This window comes from Wolffia australiana, chromosome 12, assembly GCF_029677425.1.
Source record: "Wolffia australiana isolate 7733 chromosome 12, ASM2967742v1".
Lineage (NCBI taxonomy): Eukaryota > Viridiplantae > Streptophyta > Magnoliopsida > Alismatales > Araceae > Wolffia > Wolffia australiana.
The window spans coordinates 5,688,976-5,708,772 of NC_135846.1; the positions used below are offsets into that span (position 1 = coordinate 5,688,976).

Sequence of the window (19,797 nt, forward strand, 5' to 3'; positions counted from 1 at the left end):
CTAAGTCGTCCAAGGAGCGTCAAGTGGATGAGGGATTATACATACACGGTAACTGATGATGAACAGGTTCCATGAGTGAGTCGATACACACTCCTTTGTATCTTCTAGGACACGAGGTGTAGCTTGGCACCCCACGTGTCGGAGTCTCGACCTATCGATTGGGTTAAATCGATCTGACGTTAATTAATCTATATGATATAGTTAATTAATTTGGAAGGCCAATAAAGGTTATTGGGCCACTGGAGTCGTTAACTAGACTAATACATGGGCCTAGAGGGTCACACGCAAATGGTCTTTTGGACGTTGGAAGATATACTTAAGTTTTGGGGTTTTTTATGAAAAATACCCACTTAATATAAATATGGAAAGGCCTTGAACGAAATTCCCAGGCCAGAATTGTTCAGGGGCCTTTCCCCTTCTTCTCCACTCTCCCCACACCCCTCTCCATCCCTGATGTGATCGGGACGACGTAACGACGCCGACGGAGAAAGAACAGGGCTCGTCAACGAGAAGAAGGAGATCTGACGTGACGAGGACTGCGTGGATACGTCTAGAGGCTGCACACTTGAGCAGCTTCACTCATATCGCTCCGGGATCGAAGAAATCACGAATGAGATTCGTGCAAAGGTACTTCGTTTAATGTTTTTGGTCGATGCTGTTTTATTCGCAAAAGTCTTTCGCTGCGCATCGTTTTGTTCTGTTCATCCATGTCAAGGCCTAAAGAACCCAACATGAGCAACATACGCGGACAAATTTTGCATGGGGGTAAAACTCCACACCCGCTTCTTCCAGAACTCTATGGAGATGCTTCGAGCAAGCGCATGTCGAAAGGTAAATTAAATTAAACTCTCTCTCTCTCTCTCGCTCTCTCTAATGGTTTACACACCTAGTAAGATAGGTGGGAAGGTAATTCAGATATTAAACTAGGAAGGCCGAGGCTAACGACAAAAGCGTTAGAAAGTAAGAGAGAGAGAGAGAAAGAGAGAAAGAGAGAAAGAGAGAGAGCCTTGTGAAAGAAAGAGATGGTCAAGGAAACTACAGACCCTCCCTACTACTATAATAGGAATACATGTCCCTTCCTAGCCTCTGATTGGCTGACAAAAGAGTGAGAGAGAGAGGAGAAAGAGTTAGAGAGCGACGCCTTTGTTCAGGAGAGAGAAGCCTTTGTTCGATCGTCGTTCCGAGAGGATCGAAGGGGATATGAGAAGAAAAATGGTCTGCTGAGCTACATCAGGAACTGAAGAGTAATAGGGCCGCATACTCTCGGAACGATGATCGACAGAGATTTAGGGGAAGAACGAGGCGGGCGGGCGTGAGGAACGCTTTGGAGTGGTAAAAAGCATTTCATATGTTCTCTCTCTTCTCTTCTCTCTCTCTGTCGACCCACATTTCATCTTGACCATCCACGTTTCTAATGGATCAATGGCATTTTCTGCTGAAAATGGATCAACGGTAGATGTTGTTGAATGTTGACCAAATTATTTTAATGAAATCTTTGACCAAATTATTTTGACCAAATCTTCTCTTCCCTCTCTCTGTGGACTCATTTTTCAACTCGACCATCCACGTTTCTAACCTTTTATCCGATCAAGTGTGCCGTTGAATTTGGAAAATGAATTTATTTTCTGCTGAAAATGGATCAACGGCAGATGCTGTTGAATTTTGACCAAATTAGTTAAATGAAATCTTCGACCAAATTATTCTGACCAAATCTTCTCTTCTCTCTCTCTATCGACCCACATTTCATCTGGACCATCCACGTTTCTAATTTTTTACCCAATCAAAGCGTGTCATTGATATTCGAAAATGAATATTTTTTTGAATCTATCTTCTGCTAAAATGGATCAACAGCAAATGCTGTTGAATTTTGACAATCTGTCAAAACATCTGTCTCCGTAAATATTCACGTTTCTATTCTATCATGAATTCTTTGAAGAATTCTCTGATCATCAGTGTTGAGGTTCATCAGTTTAACATACTACCCTTCACGCACTCCAAACGAAACAAGGAATTTGGTGCATTGAACGAACTGTCTGACACAAGTGCTTGGGATAGGAAAAGGATGAAGAGTAAGATTTCAATTCAAAAAATGGTTGTTGATCTGACGGAGCTTCATCTCCATATGCTAAAAAAAAGACAACACCGTACCCCAAAAACTTCAAACCTGAAACAGTTTGTCTCTCTTTTTCCATTTGAGCCCACTGAAGATCAAAAAGCAGTTACGACAACAAAAATAAATCTATGGGACTGTGTTTTCTCCCTCTTTTTTCGTGTGTCCATCGAGTACCCCACATGTTTGGCACACTAAATACTACAATACAATAATTCTAAATCCACGGAAATCTATTTTCTGAAACTAATGAATTGCGAATGAAATTAATGAATTGTGAATCCATTTTCTGCTGAAAATGTATTTTAATGAAATTTTGAATGTATTTTAATAAAATTAATGATTTTGAATCTATTTCTGAAATTTAGTATCTGTTTTCTCAAAATGAATCTATTTTTAAATCTGTTTTCTGCTAAAAATAGATCAACGGCAGACACTGTTGATTTTCTGATCTACTTTCTAAAATTTTGAATCTATTTTCTGAAAATGAATCTATTTTTCAATCTATTATCTGCTGAAAATGGATCAACGGCAGATTCTCTTGACTTCTGTATCTATTTTCTGAGATTCTGAATCTACTTTCTGAAAATGTATTTTAATGAAATTTTCAATGCATTTTAATGAAATTAATGACTCCTGAATCTATTTTCTGCTGGAACTGAACCAACGGCAGATGTTGTTGCATTTTGAATCTATTATCTGAAATTTGGAATCTATTTTGTGAAAATGAATCTATTTTTAAATCTATTTTCTGCTGAAATTTAGAATCTATTTTCTGAAAATGTATTTGTTTTTTAATCTATTTTCTGCTGAAAATGGATCAACGGCAGCTGTAGAGTTTTAAATCTATTTTCAGAGATTTTTAATCTATTTTGAATCTATTTTAATGAAAATAGATATATTTGAATTTTGAACGTATTTTACTGAAATTAATGACTTCTGAATCTATTTTCTCCTGACTATAAATCAATGGCAGATGTTGTTGCGTTTTGAAGCATTTTCTAAAATTTAGAATCTATTTTCTGAAAATGAATCTATTTTCTGCTGAAAATGGATCAACGGCAGATTTTGTTGACTTCTGTATCTATTATCTGAGATTTTGAATCTATTTTCTCCTGAAATTTAGAATCTATTTTCTGAAAATGAATCTATTTTTGAATCTAATTTTCTGAAATTTTGAACCTATTTTCCGAAAATGAATCTATTTTTGAATCTATTTTTTGCTTAAAATGGTTCAACGGTGGATTCTGTTGATTTTTGTATCTATTTTCTGAAAATAATGCATTTTAATGAAAATAATGAATATTGAATCTATTTTCTGCTGAAAATGTATTTACATGAAATTTAATGAAAATAATGAATCTGTTTTTGAATCTATTTTCTGCTAAAATGGATCAACGGTAGATGTTGTTGATTTTTCAATCTATTTTCTGAGATTTTGAATCTATTTTCTGAAAATGTATTTTAATGAAATTTTGAATGTGTTGTAATGAAATTAATGACTTCTGAATCTATTTTTTTGCTGAAAATGGATCAACGGCAGAGGCTGTTGATTTTGATACACTGTGAAAACATTCATGTTTCTACTCTATCATGAATTCTTTGAAGAATTCTTTGATCATCAGTGTTGAGGTTCATCAGTTTAACATACTACCCTTCACGCAGTCCAAATGAAACAAGGAATTTGGTGCATTGAACGAACTGTCTGACAGAAGTGCTTGGGATAGGAGAAGGATGAAGAGTAAGATTTCAATTCAAAAAATGGTTGTCGATTTGACAGAGCCTCATCTCCATATGCTAAAAAAAAGACAACACCGTACCCAAAAAACTTCGAACCTGGAACAGTTCGTCTCTCTTTTTCCATTTGAGCTCACTCAAGATCAACAAGCAGGTACGACAACAAAAATAAATATGTGGCAGCTGGATAATTCTCTTGAGGGATCTGAATTATAGAGTTTCGCTGCCGGTGCCCACATCAAGAAGCTTGGATGCAAAGAAGGAATGGGTGACATTATTGCAGAGGGACCAGGTGAGGTCTGCTCCCTCACCCGTCGTCTATGCTATCCCAGGCATGTAACCTAAACGAAAGAGCCTTTGTTTGTTTTCTTCTCCGTCGTCCGTATACGAGCTTCAGTTCTATGTGGTTGGCTGAGTGGCTGAAATGGCATTTTTTTCTTATCTCCCATAATGAGGATGGCCCTGCTTTCTCTCTCTTCTCTCTATATACAGGTTTATCCTTTTTGTTGATTTTTGAAGTTTCTCAAAATCTGGCGATGATTTATTGATAACATTTATGATTTAAATAATTCAAGACACTGATTTTCTTCTCTCCCAGGATGAGGACAGACATGCTTCTCCTCTATAATGTCTATACCCGAAGCGAGCATTGCGAGCAGGCCCCACTAGATTCATCTTCAAAAAAAGATATTGATTTTCAAAATAGATTCATTTTCCAAATTCAACACACTTTGATCGGATAAAAAATTAGAAACATGGATGGTCTAGATGAAATGTGGGTAGACAGAGAGATAGAGAAGAGAAGATTTGGTCAGAATAATTTGGTCGAAGATTTCATTTAAATAATTTGGTCAAAATTCAACAACATCTATCGTTGATCCATTTTTAGCAGAAAATAGATTCAAAAATAGATTCATTTCCAAATTCAACGGCTCACTTTGATCGGATCAAAAATTAGAAAGTGGATGGTCCAGATGAAACGTGGGTCAACAGAGAGAGAAGAGAAGATTTGGTCAGAATAATTTGGTCAAAGATTTCATTTAAATAATTTGGTCAAAATTCATTAGCATCTACCGTTGATCCATTTTCAGCAGAAAATAGATTCAAAAAATTGATTCATTTTCAAAATTCAACGGCACACTTTGATCGGATAAAACATGGGTCGACAGAGATAGGAAGAGAAGAATTGGTCAAAATAATTTGGACGAAGATTTCATTTAAATAATCTGGTCAAAATTCAAAAGTATCTGCCATTGATCCATTTTCAGCAGAAAATGCAGTTGATCCATTAGAAACATGGATGGTTCAGATGAAGCGTGGGTCGACAGATAGAGAGAGAGAAGAGAAGAGAGAGAGAACAGATGAAATGCTTTACCACTCCAAAGCATTGCTCATGCCACCCGCCTCGTTCTTCCCCTAAATTTCTGTCGATCGTAGTTCCGAGAGTATGTGGCCCTATTTCTCTTCAGTTCCTGATGTAGCTCAGAAGACCATTTTTCTTCTCATATCCCCTTCGATGCTCTCGAAACGACGATCGAACAAAGGCTTCTCTCTCCCGAACAAAGGCTTCACCCTCTCACTCTTTCTCCTCTCTCTCACTCTTTTGTCAGCCAATCAGAGGCTAGGAAGGGACATGTATTCCTATTATAGTAGTAGGGAGGGTCTGTAGTTTCCTTGACCATCTCTTTCTTTCTCTTTCTCTCTCTCTCTTCTCTCTCTCTCTCTCTCGTACTTTCTACCGCCTCTCTCGTTAGCCTCGGCCTTCCTAGTTTAATATCTGAATTCCCTTCCCACCTATCGTACTAGGTGTGTAAACCATTAGAGAGAGCGAAAGAGAGAGAGAGAGAGAGAGAGAGAGAGAGAGAGAGAGAGAGAGAGAGAGAGAGAGAGAGAGAGAGAGAGAGAGAGAGGGAGAGACAGAGAGAGAGAGAGAGAGAGATGGAGAGAGAGAGAAACACGGAGAGAGAAAGAGATAGATAGGGAGAGAGAGAGAGAGAAAGAGATAGATAGGGAGAGAGAGAGAGAGAGAGAGAGAGAGGGAGAGAGAAAGAGGGAGAGAGAGAGAGAGAGAGAGAGAGAGAGAGAGAAACACGGAGAGAGAGAGATAGATAGAGAGAGAGGGAGAACTACAGAGAGATAGAGATAGAGAGAGAGAGAGGGAGAAATATGGAGAGATAGAGATAGATAGAGAGGGAGAGGGAGAAATATGGAGAGATAGAGATAGATAGAGAGAGACAGGGAGAAACACGGCGAAAGAGAGGATGAAACAGGGAGAGCGATAGATAGAGAGAGAGGGGGAAACGCGGAGAGAGAGAGGGTGAAACAGGGAGAGAGATAAGGATAGAGAGAGAGAGAGGAGAAACACGGAGAGAGAGAAAGAGAGAGAGACGAACAGATAGAGAGAAAAAGAGAAAGACGAACAGAGAGAGAGAGAGAGAGACGAACAGAAAGAGAGAGAGAGAGAGAGAGAGAGAGAGAGAGAGAGAGAGAGAGAGAGAAACACAAGCATAGAGGGATAGAGAGAGAAACACCTATAGAAGCACCCACGCCTAGCATAGCCCAACCCATTCTCACATCCTTCCCCTTCTTCCCCATCCCGAGCTCACCTTCCAGAGAGAGGCAGAGAGATACAGAGAGCCAGAGAGTGAGAGTCCGGGCGTGAGAGTGAGAGAGAGGAAGAGAGACAGAGAGCGAGAGAGAAAGAGATACAGAGAGCGAGAGAGAGAGAGAGCGCGAGAGAGAGAGAGAGAGAGAACGATAGAGCGATAGAGAGAGAGGGAGAGAGAGAGAGAGAGAAAGAGAGAGAGAGAAAGAGGGAGAGAGATGGGTTCTGCGGAAGTTCATCTCCCATGGCCGCTGGTACTCCTCCTCGCCCCTCTAACAGAGATAGTCTGGGCCATTCTCCGTGTTGAGGTTTCTTGGCCGTTGCACAAGAAACTTTTGACAGAAAGAAATTGAAAGAAGAAGGAGAAAAGAGAACGAACACAAGAGAGAAGAGAGAGTTTAAAAATCATTGTATTTTCCTCAAGAGATCTCTTTACATTTGTTGTCTATGTATATCGTATTGGTAGATAGTTATGTACGTATATGTCCGTTGGGATAGTTCCAACGGTATTTCAAATTGTATGGTTGTTTTTAATCTTGGCCGTTATAACTCCTTCGTGTATACCCGAATGGTTGTTTTCAATCTCGGCCGTCTCCTCCCCCGAATGGTTGTTTTCAATCTCTCCCACACCCTCATCGTCTCCTCCCCCGCCATGGTCAAGCAATTCCTCCAGCTCCACGACCACGCCTTCGCCGGTCGTCCCACCACCGCCTCCATCCGCTACCTCACCTACGACCTCAGCGACATGGCCTTCGCCAACTACGGCCCCTTCTGGCGACAAATACGAAAGCTTTGCGTCGTTAAGCTCTTCAGTCGCGGCCACGCTCAGTCTTGGGACTGCGTCTCCTCCGAAGTCGACTCCGTGACCTCCGCCATCGCCTCTTCCCCTCCTCGCCAGCCCGTCAACCTCGGAGAGATCGCGTTCAATCTCGCGAAGAATGTGACTTATCGCGCGGCCTTCGGCTCGAGCGGCGGGCACGGCGAAGAGCAGGATAAGTTTATCGGGATTTTTCAGGAGATTTTTAACCTGTTGGGGGTGTTCAATTTGGCGGATTTCGTGCCTTGGCTCGAGGTGTTGGACTTGCAAGGTGATAGGAGTAGTGGTGAAGGAGAGAGATTGAGAGGAAGACGAGATAGGGATAGAAGAAGAAAATCCCATAAACCAAATGATCGAACTGTTCAAGTATTTATAGGGGATTGAAGGCGGTAGGGTTCGCCCGTAACTATATCCGTCCGATATCCGATATCGGACAACCGATATCTGATATCCGGACTAAAGAGGGACGGTATAGGATCTCGGATATCGGATATCGGCCGATATCCATCCCTCAAGTGGTGGACGGATATCGATATCGGATATCGGAGGGGTAGGGACGTGGCAGATCTCGGATACCGGATATCGGTTTTCGATATCCGGATATTGAAAATCGATATCCGGCGAATTGTTTGTACAGTTTTTGCTATCCTATACCGGAAAATTTTAAATTCCGGGAGAGTATAAGTACGGGCGGCCCACTTTTTAATTGAAACGCATTTGAGCCGCCCCGTGGCCCATTAATAACGATGTTAACATTTCAAAATGACCTTAAGGAGTGTGGTTGTAATTAATAGAAATAATAATAATATTGTATTAATTGAATCAAAAAGTAAATACAATTTTCATTTACGTGAACAAACTCACGTGTTGTAGTTAGTGTATTTGGCAGTGTAGATGTAGATAACAAAAATATTTATAAACGTGTTGTACTGAACAGAAAGAGTAAAAAATATTAATAAATTTTTTTAATTGAATTAAGAAGTAAAAAAAAATTTTATTTTAAGTGAACAGAATTACGTGATGTACTTAATAAAAATATTAATAAATATTTGTTAATTGAATTAAGAAGTAAAAACAATTTTTATTTTAAGCTAACAGAATTACGGGTTGCAGTTAATAAAAATACTAAGAATTTTAATGTTATCTTGGGAAAATTCATGGCATTTGATATTTAGTTAGTGGAATTAATAAATTAATGGAGTTTTCACTTTAAGAGAAGTAAGTCACGTGTTGTAGTTAGTGTATTAAGGAGTGTGGATGTAGTTAACAGAAATATTTATTAACGTGTTGTACTGAACAGAAACAGTAAAAAATATTATTCAATTGTTTTAATTGAATTAAGAAGTAATAACAATTTTTATTTTAAGTAAACAGAATTACGTGATGTGCTTAATAAAAATATTAATAAATATTTGTTAATTGAATTAAGAAGTAAAAACAATTTTTATTTTAAGCTAACAGAATTACAGGTTGTAGTTAATAAAAATAATAATAAATTTGTATTAATTGAATTAAAGAGTAAATACAAATTTCATTTACGTGAACAAAGTCCTGTGTTGTAGTTAGTGTACTTGGGAGCATAGATGTAGGTAACAAAAATATTAACTAACGTGTTGTAGTTATCAGAAACAGTAAAAAATAGTAATAAATAATTCTTAATTGAATTAAGAAGTGAAAACAATTTTTATTTTAAGCTAACAGAATTACGTGATGTATTTCATAAAAATAATAATAAATTTGCGTTAACTGAATTAAAGAGTAAATACAAATTTCATTTACGTGAACAAAGTCCCGTGTTGTAGTTAGTGTTTTTGGGAGCGTAGTCAGTGTATTTGGGAGCGTAGTTAGTGTATTTGGGAGCGTAGAAGTCACGTGTTGTAGTTAGTGTATTGAGGAGTGCAGATTTAGTTATTAAGAGTAACGAACATATTAAGTTAATTGAGTTTATGGTGTTTCATACATAGTTAATTGAATTAAGAACTGGAAACGATTTTCATTTCAAGCGAACATACTCACGGGTTGTAGTTAATTTTCATTTATGGCGTTTGATAGTTAGTGAATGGGATGAAGAAATTAATGGCAAGTACATTCAACTGTATTGTCGTAGTAAATTCGGGATATTTAATTACATGACTGGCCAGTGCATTAAAACTCTACTAATACAAAAGACACCATACAGTAGTGTTCGCCGGTATCCGGTTTTTCGATATTCGGTCAAAAAATTTACGGGTATGCTATGAATGCAGCCATGTCAAAAAAACATAAGCCCAATGTCTCTGTCAAAGATTTCTGCTCACCTGATCGTCACCTGCGTTGCATAAGAGAAGTGATAAGGAGTGATAAATATATATAAATAACATTTGATTGAGTTATGTGACGTGTACCTCGAGAACAGCTAACCCCACCATCTTCGTCGTCCTCAATATCCTCACCTAGCTCGACGTCAATGTACCAACGTTTGTTGTCCGCACGGAGCCAACACTTCACGATGAAAGAGGAAGAAGTAAAATAGAGATATGAAATTGAGAGAGGGAGACGAGAAATGGAGTTATAAAATTGAGGGAGGGAGAACAAAAATGGAGTTATGAAATTAGTAGATGGAGAAGTTAAAAGGAGATATGAACTTGAGAGAGGGAGAAGAGAAAAAGAGATATGAAATTGAGAGAGGGAGAGCAGTAATGGAGTTATGAAATTAAGAGATGGGGAAAAAAATAGTGATACGATATTGAAAGAGGAAGAAGTAAAATAGATACACGAAATTGAGAGAGGGAGAAGAGAAATGGAGTTCTGAAATTAATCGATGCAGAAGTAAAATGGAGATATGAGTTTGAGAGAGGGAGAAGTAAACTAGAGATATGAATTTGAGAGAGGGAGAAGAGAAATAGAGATATGAAATTGAGAGAGGGAGAGCAGTAATAGAGTTATGAAAGTCAGAGATGGGGAAAAAAATAGTGATATGATATTGAAAGAGGAACATGTAAAATAGAGATATGAAATTGAGAGAGTGAGAATAGAAATGGAGTTATGAAATTAATCGATGCAGAAGTAAAATAGAGATATAAAATTGAGAGAGGGAGAGGGGTAATAGAGTTATGAAATTGGGAGATGGGGAAAAAATAGAGATATGATATTAAAAGAGGAAGAAGTAAAATAGAGACATGAAATTGAGAGAGGGAGAGGAGAAATGGAGTTATAAAATTGAGGGAGGGAGAACAAAAATGGAGTTATGAAATTAGTAGATGGAGAAGTTAAATGGAGATATGCATTTGAGAGAGGGAGAAGAGAAATAGAGATATGAAATTGAGAGAGGGAGAGGAGTAATAGAGTTATGAAATTAAGAGATGGGGGAAAAAATAGTGATATGAAATTGAAAGACGGAGAAGTAAAATAGAGATATGAAATTGAGAGAGGGAGAAGAGAAATGGAGTTATAAAATTGAGAGAGGGAGAAGGAAAATGTAGTTATGAAATTAGTAGATGGAGACGTTAAAAGGAGATATGAATTTAAGAGAGGGAGAAGAGAAATAGAGATATGAAATTGAGAGAGGGAGAGCAGTAATAGAGTTATGAAATTAAGAGATGGGGAAAAAAATAGTAATATGATATTGAGAGAGGAGGTTGTAAAATAGAGATATGAAATTGAGAGAGTGAGAAGAGAAATGGAGTTCTGAAATTAATCGATGCAGAAGTAAAATGGAGATATGAGTTTGAGAGAGGGAGAAGTAAACTAAAGATATGAATTTGAGAGAGAAATAGAGATATGAAATTGAGAGAGGGAGAGCAGTAATAGAGTTATGAAAGTCAGAGATGGGGAAAAAAATAGTGATATCATATTGAAAGAGGAACATGTAAAATAGAGATATGAAATTGAGAGAGTGAGAATAGAAATGGAGTTATGAAATTAATCGATGCAGAAGTAAAATAGAGATATAAAATTGAGAGAGGGAGAGGGGTAATAGAGTTATGAAATTGGGAGATGGGGAAAAAATAGTGATATGATATTAAAAGAGGAAGAAGTAAAATAGAGACATGAAATTGAGAGAGGGAGAGGAGAAATGGAGTTATAAAATTGAGGGAGAGAGAACAAAAATGGAGTTATGAAATTAGTAGATGGAGAAGTTAAATGGAGATATGCATTTGAGAGAGGGAGAAGAGAAATAGAGATATGAAATTGAGAGAGGGAGAGGAGTAATAGAGTTATGAAATTAAGAGATGGGGGAAAAAATAGTGATATGATATTGAAAGAGGGAGAAGTAAAATAGAGATATGAAATTGAGAGAGGGAGAAGAGAAATGGAGTTATAAAATTGAGAGAGGGAGAAGGAAAATGTAGTTATGAATATAGTAGATGGAGACGTTAAAAGGAGATATGAATTTGAGAGAGGGAGAAGAGAAATAGAGATATGAAATTGAGAGAGGGAGATCAGTAATAGAGTTATGAAATTAAGAGATGGGGAAAAAAATAGTAATATGATATTGAGAGAGGAGGTTGTAAAATAGAGATATGAAATTGAGAGAGGGAGAATAGAAATGGAGTTATGAAATTAATCGATGGAGAAGTAAAATGGAGATATGAATTTGAGAGATGGAGAAGTTAAATGCAGATATGCATTTGACAGAGGGAGAAGAGAAATAGAGATATGAAATTGAGAGAGGGAGAGGAGTAATAGAGTTATGAAATTAAGAGATGGGGGAAAAAATAGTGATATGATATCGAAAGAAGGAGAAGTAAAATAGAGATATGAAATTGAGAGAGGGAGAAGAGAAATGGAGTTATGAAATCGAGAGAGGGAGAAGTAAACTAGATATTTGAATTTGAGAGAGGGAGAAGTAAACTAGAGATATGAATTTGATAGAGGGAGAAGAGAAATAGAGATATGAAATTGAGAGAGGGAGAAGTAAACTAGAGATATGAATTTGAGAGATGGGGAAAAAAATAGTGATATGATATTGAAAGAGGAAGATGTAAAATAGAGATATGAAATTGAGAGAGGGAGAAGAGAAATGGAGTTATGAAATTAATCGATGGAGAAGTAAATCGGAGATATGAATTTGAGAGATGGAGCAGTAAACTAGAGATATGAATTTAAGAGAGGGAGAAGAGAAATAGAGATATGAAATTGAGAGAGGGAGAGGAGTAATAAAGTTATGAAATTGAGAGGTGAGGAAAAAATAGTGATATGATATTGAAAGAGGAAGAAGTAAGATAGAGATATGAAATTGAGAGAGGGAGAAGAGAAATGGAGTTATGAAATTAATCGATGGAGAAGTAAATCGGAGATATGAATTTGAGAGATGGAGCAGTAAACTAGAGATATGAATTTTAGAGGGGGAGAAGAGAAATAGAGATATGAAATTGAGAGAGGGAGAGGAGTAATAGAGTTCTGAAATTGAGAGGTGAGAAAAAAATATTGATATGATATTGAAAGAGGAAGAAGTAAGATAGAGATATGAAATTGAGAGAGGGAGAGGAGAAATGGAGTTATAAAATTGAGGGAGGGAGAACAAAAATGGAGTTATAAAATTAGTAGATGGAGAAGTTAAATGGAGATATGCATTTGAGAGAGGGAGAAGAGAAACAGAGATATGAAATTGAGAGAGGGGGAGGAGAAATAGAGTTATGAAATTAAGAGATGGGGGAAAAAATAGTGAGATGATATTGAAAGAGGGAGAAGTAAAATAGAGAGATTAACTTGAGAGAGGGAGAAGAGAAATGGAGTTATAAAATTGAGAGAGGCAGAAGGAAAATGTAGGTATAAAATTAATAGATGGAAAAGTTAAAAGGAGATATGAATTAGAGAGAGGGAGAAGAGAAATAGAGATATGAAATTGAGAGAGGGAGAGCAGTAATAGAGTTATGAAATTAAGAGATGGGGAAAAAAATAGTGATATGATATTGAAAGAGGAAGATGTAAAATAGAGATATGAAATTGAGAGAGGGAGAAGAGAAATGGAGATATGAAATTAATCGATGGAGAAGTAAAATGGAGATATGAATTTGAGAGATGGAGAAGTTAAATCGAGATATGCATTTGAGAGAGGGAGAAGAGTAATAGAGATATGAAATTGAGAGGGGGAGAGGAGTAATAGAGTTATGAAATTAAGAGATGGGGGAAAAAATAGTGATATGATATTGAAAGAGGGAAAAGTAAAATAGAGGTATGAAATTGAGAGAGGGAGAAGAGAAATGGAGTTACAAAATTGAGAGAGGGAGAAGGAAAATGTAGTTATGAAATTAATAGATGGAAAAGTTAAAAGGAGATATGAATTTGAGAGAGGGAGAAGAGAAATAGAGATATGAAATTGAGAGAGGGAGAGCAGTAATAGACTTATGAAATTAAGAGATGGGGAAAAAATAGTGATATGATATTGAAAGAGGAAGATGTAAAATAGAGATATGAAATTGAGAGAGGGAGAAGAGAAATGGAGATATGAAATTAATCGATGGAGAAGTAAAATGGAGATATGAATTTGAGAGATGGAGAAGTTAAATGAAGATATGCATTTGACAGAGGGAGAAGAGAAATAGAGATATGAAATTGAGAGAGGGAGAGGAGTAATAGAGTTATGAAATTAAGAGATGGGGGAAAAAATAGTGATATGATATCGAAAGAAGGAGAAGTAAAATAGAGATATGAAATTCAGAGAGGGAGAAGAGAAATGGAGTTAGAAAATAAAGAGAGGGAGAAGGAAAATGTAGTTATGAAATTAGAAGATGGAAAAGTTAAAAGGAGATATGAATTTGAGAGAGGGAGAAGAGAATAAGAGATATGAAATTGAGAGAGGGAGAGCAGTAATAGAGTTATGAAATTAAGAGATGGGGAAAAAAATAGTGATATGATATTGAAAGAGCGAGAAGTAAAATAGAGATATGAAATTGAGAGAGGGAGAAGAGAAATGGAGTTATGAAATTGAGAGAGGGAGATGTAAACTAGAAATATGAATTTGAGAGAGGGAGAAGTAAACTAGAGGTATGAATTTGAGACAGGGAGAAGAGAAATAGAGATATGAAATGGAGAGAGGGAGAGCAGTAATAGAGTTATGAAATTAAGAGATTGGGAAAAAATTAGTGATATGATATTGAAAGAGAAAGATGTAAAATAGAGATATGAAATTGAGAGAGGGAGAAGAGAAATGGAGTTATGAAATTAATAGATGGAGAAGTAAAATGGAGATATGAATTGGAGAGATGAAGAAGTAAAATGGAGATAGGAAATTGAGAGAGGGAGAAGAGAAATAGAGATATGAAATTGAGAGAGGGAGAGCGGTAATAGAGTTAGGAAATTAAGAGATGGGGGAAAAAATAGTGATATGATCTTGAAGGAGGAAGAAATTAAATAGAGATATGAAAGTGAGAGAGGGAGAGGAGAAATGGAGTTATAAAATTGAGGGAAGGAGAAGGAAAATGTAGTTATGAAATTAATAGATAGAGAAGTTAAAAGGAGATATGAATTTGAGAGAGGGAGAAGAGAAAGAGAGATATGAAAGTGAGAGAGGGAGAAGAGAAATGGAGTTATGAAATTAATCGATGGAGAAGTAAAATGGAGATATGAATTTGAGAGATGGAGAAGTTAAATGGAGATATGAATTTGAGAGAGGGAGAAGAGAAATAGAGATATGATATTGAGAGAGGGAGAGGAGTAATAGAGTTATGAAATTAAGTGATGGGGGAAAAAATAGTGAGATGATATTGAAAGAGGGAGAAAAGAAATAGAGATATGAAATTGAGAGAGGGAGAAGAGAAATGGAGTTATAGAATTGAGGGAGGGAGAAGGAAAATGTAGTTATGAAATTAATAGATGGAGAAGTTAAATGGAGATATGAATTTGAGAGAGGGAGAAGAGAAATAAAAATATGAAATTGAGAGAGGGAGAAGAGAAATGGAGATATGAAAGTGAGAGAGAGTGAAGAGAAATAGAGTTATGAAATTAAGAGATGGAGAAGTAAAATGGATATATGAAATTGAGAGAGGGAGAAGTAAACTAGAGATATGAATTTGAGAGAGCGAGAACAGAAATAGAGTTATGAAATTGAGAGAGGGAGAGGAGTAATAGAGTTATGAAATTAAGAGATGGGGGAAAAATAGTGATATGATTTTGAAAGAGGGAGAAGTAAAATAGAGATATGAAATTGAGAGAGGGAGAAGAGAAATGGAGTTATGAAATTGAGAGAGGGAGAAGTAAACTAGATATATGAATTTGAGAGAGGGAGAAGTAAACTAGAGATATGAATTTGAAAGAGGGAGAAGAGAAATAGAGATATGAAATTGAGAGAAGGAGAGCAGTAATAGAATTATGAAATTAAGAGATGGGGAAAAAAATAGTGATATGATATTGAAAGAGGAACATGTAAAATAGAGATATGAAATTGAGAGAGGGAGCAAAGAAATGGAGTTATGAAATTAATCGATGGAGAAGTAAAATGGAGATATGAATTTGAGTGATGGAGAAGTTAAATGGAGATATGAATTTGAGAGGGGGAGAAAAGAAATAGAGATATGAAATTGAGAGAGGGAAAGGAGTAATCGAGTTATGAAATTAAGAGATGGGGGAAAAATAGTGATATGATTTTTAAAGAGGGAGAAGTAAAATAGAGATATGAAATTGAGAGAGGCAGAAGAGAAATGGAGTTATGAAATTGAGAGTGGGAGAAGTAAACTAGAGATATGAATTTGAGAGAGGGAAAATAAACTAGAGATATGAATTTGAGAGAGGGAGAAGAGAAATAGAGATATGAAATTGAGAGAGGGAGAGCAGTAATAGAGTTAGGAAATTAAGAGATGGGGAAAAAAATAGTGATATGATATTGAAAGAGGAAGATGTAAAATAGAGATATGAAATTGACAGAGGGAGAAGAGAAATGTAGTTATGAAATTAATCGATGGAGAAGTAAAATGGAGATATGAATTTGAGAGGTGGAGAAGTAAACTAGAGATATGAATTTGAGAGTGGGAGAACAGAAATAGAGATATGAAATTGAGCGAGGGAGAGGAGTAAAAGAGTTATGAAATTGGGAGATGGGGAAAAAATAGTGATATGATTTTGAAAGAGGGAGACATAAAATAGAGATATGAAATTGAGAGAGGGAGAAGTAAACTAGATATAGGAATTTGAGAGAGCGAGAAGTAAACTAGAGATATGAATTTGATAGAGGGAGGAGAAGAGAAATAGAGATATGAAATTGAGGGAGGGAGAAGTAAAATTGTTATGAAATTAAGAGATTGGGAAAAAAATATTGATATGATATTGAAAGAGGAAGATGTAAAATAGAGATATGAAAATGAGAGAGGGAGAAGAGAAATGGAGTTATGAAATTAATCGATGGAGAGGTAAAATGGAGATATGAATTTGAGAGATGGAGCAGTAAACTAGAGATATGAATTTAAGAGAGGGAGAAGAGAAATAGAGATATGAAATTGAGAGAGGGAGAGGAGTAAAAGAGTTATGAAATTGGGAGATGGGGAAAAAATAGTGATATGATATTGAAAGAGGAAGAAGTAAAATAGAGAAATGAAATTGAGAGAGGGAGAGGGGAAATGGAGTTATAAAATTGAGGGAGGGAGAACAAAAATGGAGATATGCATTTGAGAGAGGGAGAAGAGAAATAGAGATATGAAATTGAGAGAGGGAGAGGAGTAATAGAGTTATGAAATTAAGAGATGGGGGAAAAATAGTGATATGAATTTTAAAGAGGGAGAAGTAAAATAGAGATATGAAATTGAGAGAGGGAGAAGAGAAATGGAGTTATGAAATTGAGAGTGGGAGAAGGACAATGTAGGTATGAAATTAATAGATGGAAAAGTTAAAAGGAGATATGAATTTGAGAGAGGGAGAAGAGAAATAGAGATATGAAATTGAGAGAGGGAGAGCAGTAATAGAGTTATGAAATTAAGAGATGGGGAAAAAAATAGTGATATGATATTGAAAGAGGAAGATGTAAAATTGAGATATGAAATTGAGAGAGGGAGAATAGAAATGGAGTTATGAAATTAATCGATGGAGAAGTAAAATGGAGATATGAATTTGAGAGATGGAGAAGTTAAATGCAGATATGCATTTGACAGAGGGAGAAGAGAAATAGAGATATGAAATTGAGAGAGGGAGAGGAGTAATAGAGTTATGAAATTAAGAGATGGGGGAAAAAATAGTGATATGATATCGAAAGAAGGAGAAGTAAAATAGAGATATGAAATTGAGAGAGGGAGAAGAGAAATGGAGTTATGAAATAGAGAGAGGGAGAACTAAACTAGAGATATGAATTTGAGAGAGGGAGAAGTAAACTAGAGGTATGAATTTGAGAGAGGGAGAAGAGAAATAGAGATATGAAATTGAGAGAGGGAGAGCAGTAATAGAGTTATGAAATTAAGAGATTGGGAAAAAATTAGTGATATGATATTGAAAGAGCAAGAAGTAAAATAGAGATATGAAATTGAGAGAGGGAGAAGAGAAATGGAGTTATGAAATTAATAGATGGAGAAGTAAAATGGAGATATGAATTGGAGAGATGGAGAAGTAAAATGGAGATAGGAAATTGAGAGAGGGAGAAGAGAAATAGAGATATGAAATTTAGAGAGGGAGAGCGGTAATAGAGTTATGAAATTAAGAGATGGGGTAAAAAATAGTGATATGATATTGAAAGAGGAAGAAGTTAAATAGAGATATGAAAGTGAGAGAGGGAGAGGAGAAATGGAGTTATAAAATTGAGGGAGGGAGAAGGAAAATGTAGTTTTGAAATTAATAGATAGAGAAGTTAAAGGGAGATATGAATTTGAGAGAGGGAGAAGAGAAAGAGAGATATGAAATTGAGAGAGGGAGAGCAGTACGTGAGTTATAAAATTAAGAGATGGGGAAAAAATAGTGATATGATATTGAAAGAGGAAGATGTAAAATAGAGATATGAAATTGAGAGAGGGAGAAGAGAAATGGAGTTATGAAATTAATCGATGGAGAAGTAAAATGGAGATATGAATTTGAGAGATGGAGAAGTTAAATGGGGATATGAATTTGAGAGAAGGAGAAGAGAAATAGAGATATGAAATTGAGAGAGGGAGAGGAGTAATAGAATTATGAAATTAAGAGATGGGGGAAAAAATAGTGAGATGATATTGAAAGAGGGAGAAGAGAAATAGAGATATGAAATTGAGAGAGGGAGAAGAGAAATGGAGTTATAAAATTGAGGGAGGGAGAAGGAAAATGTAGTTATGAAATTAATAGATGGAGAAGTTAAATGGAGATATGAATTTGAGAGAGGGAGAAGAGAAATAGAGATATGAAATTGAGAGAGGGAGAAGAGAAATGGAGATATGAAAGTGAGAGAGAGAGAAGAGAAATAGAGTTATGAAATTAAGAGATGGAGAAGTAAAATGGTGATATGAAATTGAGAGAGGGAGAAGTAAACTAGAGATATGAATTTGAGAGAGGGAGAAGAGAAATAGAGATATGAAATTGAGAGAGGGAGAGGAGTAATAGAGTTATGAAATTAAGAGATGGGGAAAAAAATAGTGATATGATATTGAAAGATGAAGATTTAAAATGGAGATATGAAATTGAGAGAGGGAGAAGAGAAATGGAGTTATGAAATTAATAGATGGAGAAGTAAAATGGAGATATGAATTGGAGAGATGGAGAAGTAAAATGGAGATATGAATTTGAGAGAGGGAGAAGTAAAATAGGGATATGAAATTGAGAGAGGGAGAAGTAAAATAGAGATAGGAAATTGACAGAGATATGAAATTGAGAGAGGGAAAACAAAAATAGAGATATGAAATTGAGAGAGGGAGAAGAAAAATAGATCTACGAAATTGAGAAAGGGAGAAGTAAAATAGAGATATGAAAGTGAGGGAGGGAGAAGAATAATGTATTTATGAAATTGATGGTGGGAGAAGTAAAATAGGGATATGAAATTGAGAGAGGGAGAAGAAAAATAGAGATAGGAAATTGACAGAGATATGAAATTGAGAGAGGGAGAACAAAAATAGAGATATGAAATTGAGAGAGGGAGAAGAAAAATAGAGCTACGAAATTGAGAAAGGGAGAAGTAAAATAGAGATATGAAAGTGAGAGAGGGAGAGGACGAAGAGAGATAGGAAATTGAGAGAGGCGAAGATAACGGGAGAGAAAAGATAGAGAAAAAGAGGAAGATGAGAGGAAAGATAGAGAGAGAGCTGAAAATCGACTTACCCCTGTTGCCTTCTGCCGCCGTTGCCCGCCGTTGCCCGCCGTTGCTCGCTGTTGCCCGCCGGTGCTCGCCGATGCCCGCTCCTGCCATTGCTAGAAAACAAGGCTCAAAACTTAAAAAATTTGAAATACGTAACTTGTATGAAATTTCATAAAAGAACTAACTTATATGAAATGTTTATGAAATTCGATGCGGATATCGAAAACCAATATCCACGTCAGATATCCGATACCGTCATCTGTCCCCCTGAGACGGGAGACGGATCACGGTATCGGACGGATATCGGTATCGGGTATCGGCACTGTAGCAACCAATATCCAATACCGGTATCCAGTATCTGGATATCGGAAAAA

At 36.3% G+C, this 19,797-nt stretch overlaps 2 long non-coding RNA genes and 1 pseudogene across 3 annotated transcripts; 2 read left to right on the forward strand and 1 right to left on the reverse strand.

Annotated features, from left to right (window-relative positions):
- The first annotated feature begins 922 nt into the window (after window positions 1-922).
- On the forward strand, window positions 923-4,284 carry LOC144710376 (uncharacterized). 2 transcript variants are annotated; one of them, XR_013583274.1, is made up of 3 exons: window positions 923-1,332; window positions 3,776-3,851; window positions 4,002-4,284. It is a non-coding gene; the product is annotated as an uncharacterized LOC144710376 (long non-coding RNA). The 2 variants fall into 2 exon arrangements; XR_013583273.1 differs by having other exon boundaries at window positions 3,776-4,284.
- A 2,736-nt stretch (window positions 4,285-7,020) lies between these two features.
- Window positions 7,021-7,653, forward strand: LOC144710052 (cytochrome P450 84A1 pseudogene; annotated as a pseudogene).
- A 1,490-nt stretch (window positions 7,654-9,143) lies between these two features.
- Window positions 9,144-19,517, reverse strand: LOC144710300 (uncharacterized). The gene is made up of 3 exons (XR_013583251.1): window positions 19,447-19,517; window positions 9,654-9,750; window positions 9,144-9,577 (listed from the first exon to the last, which is right to left on the reverse strand). It is a non-coding gene; the product is annotated as an uncharacterized LOC144710300 (long non-coding RNA).
- Window positions 19,518-19,797: the final 280 nt, after the last annotated feature.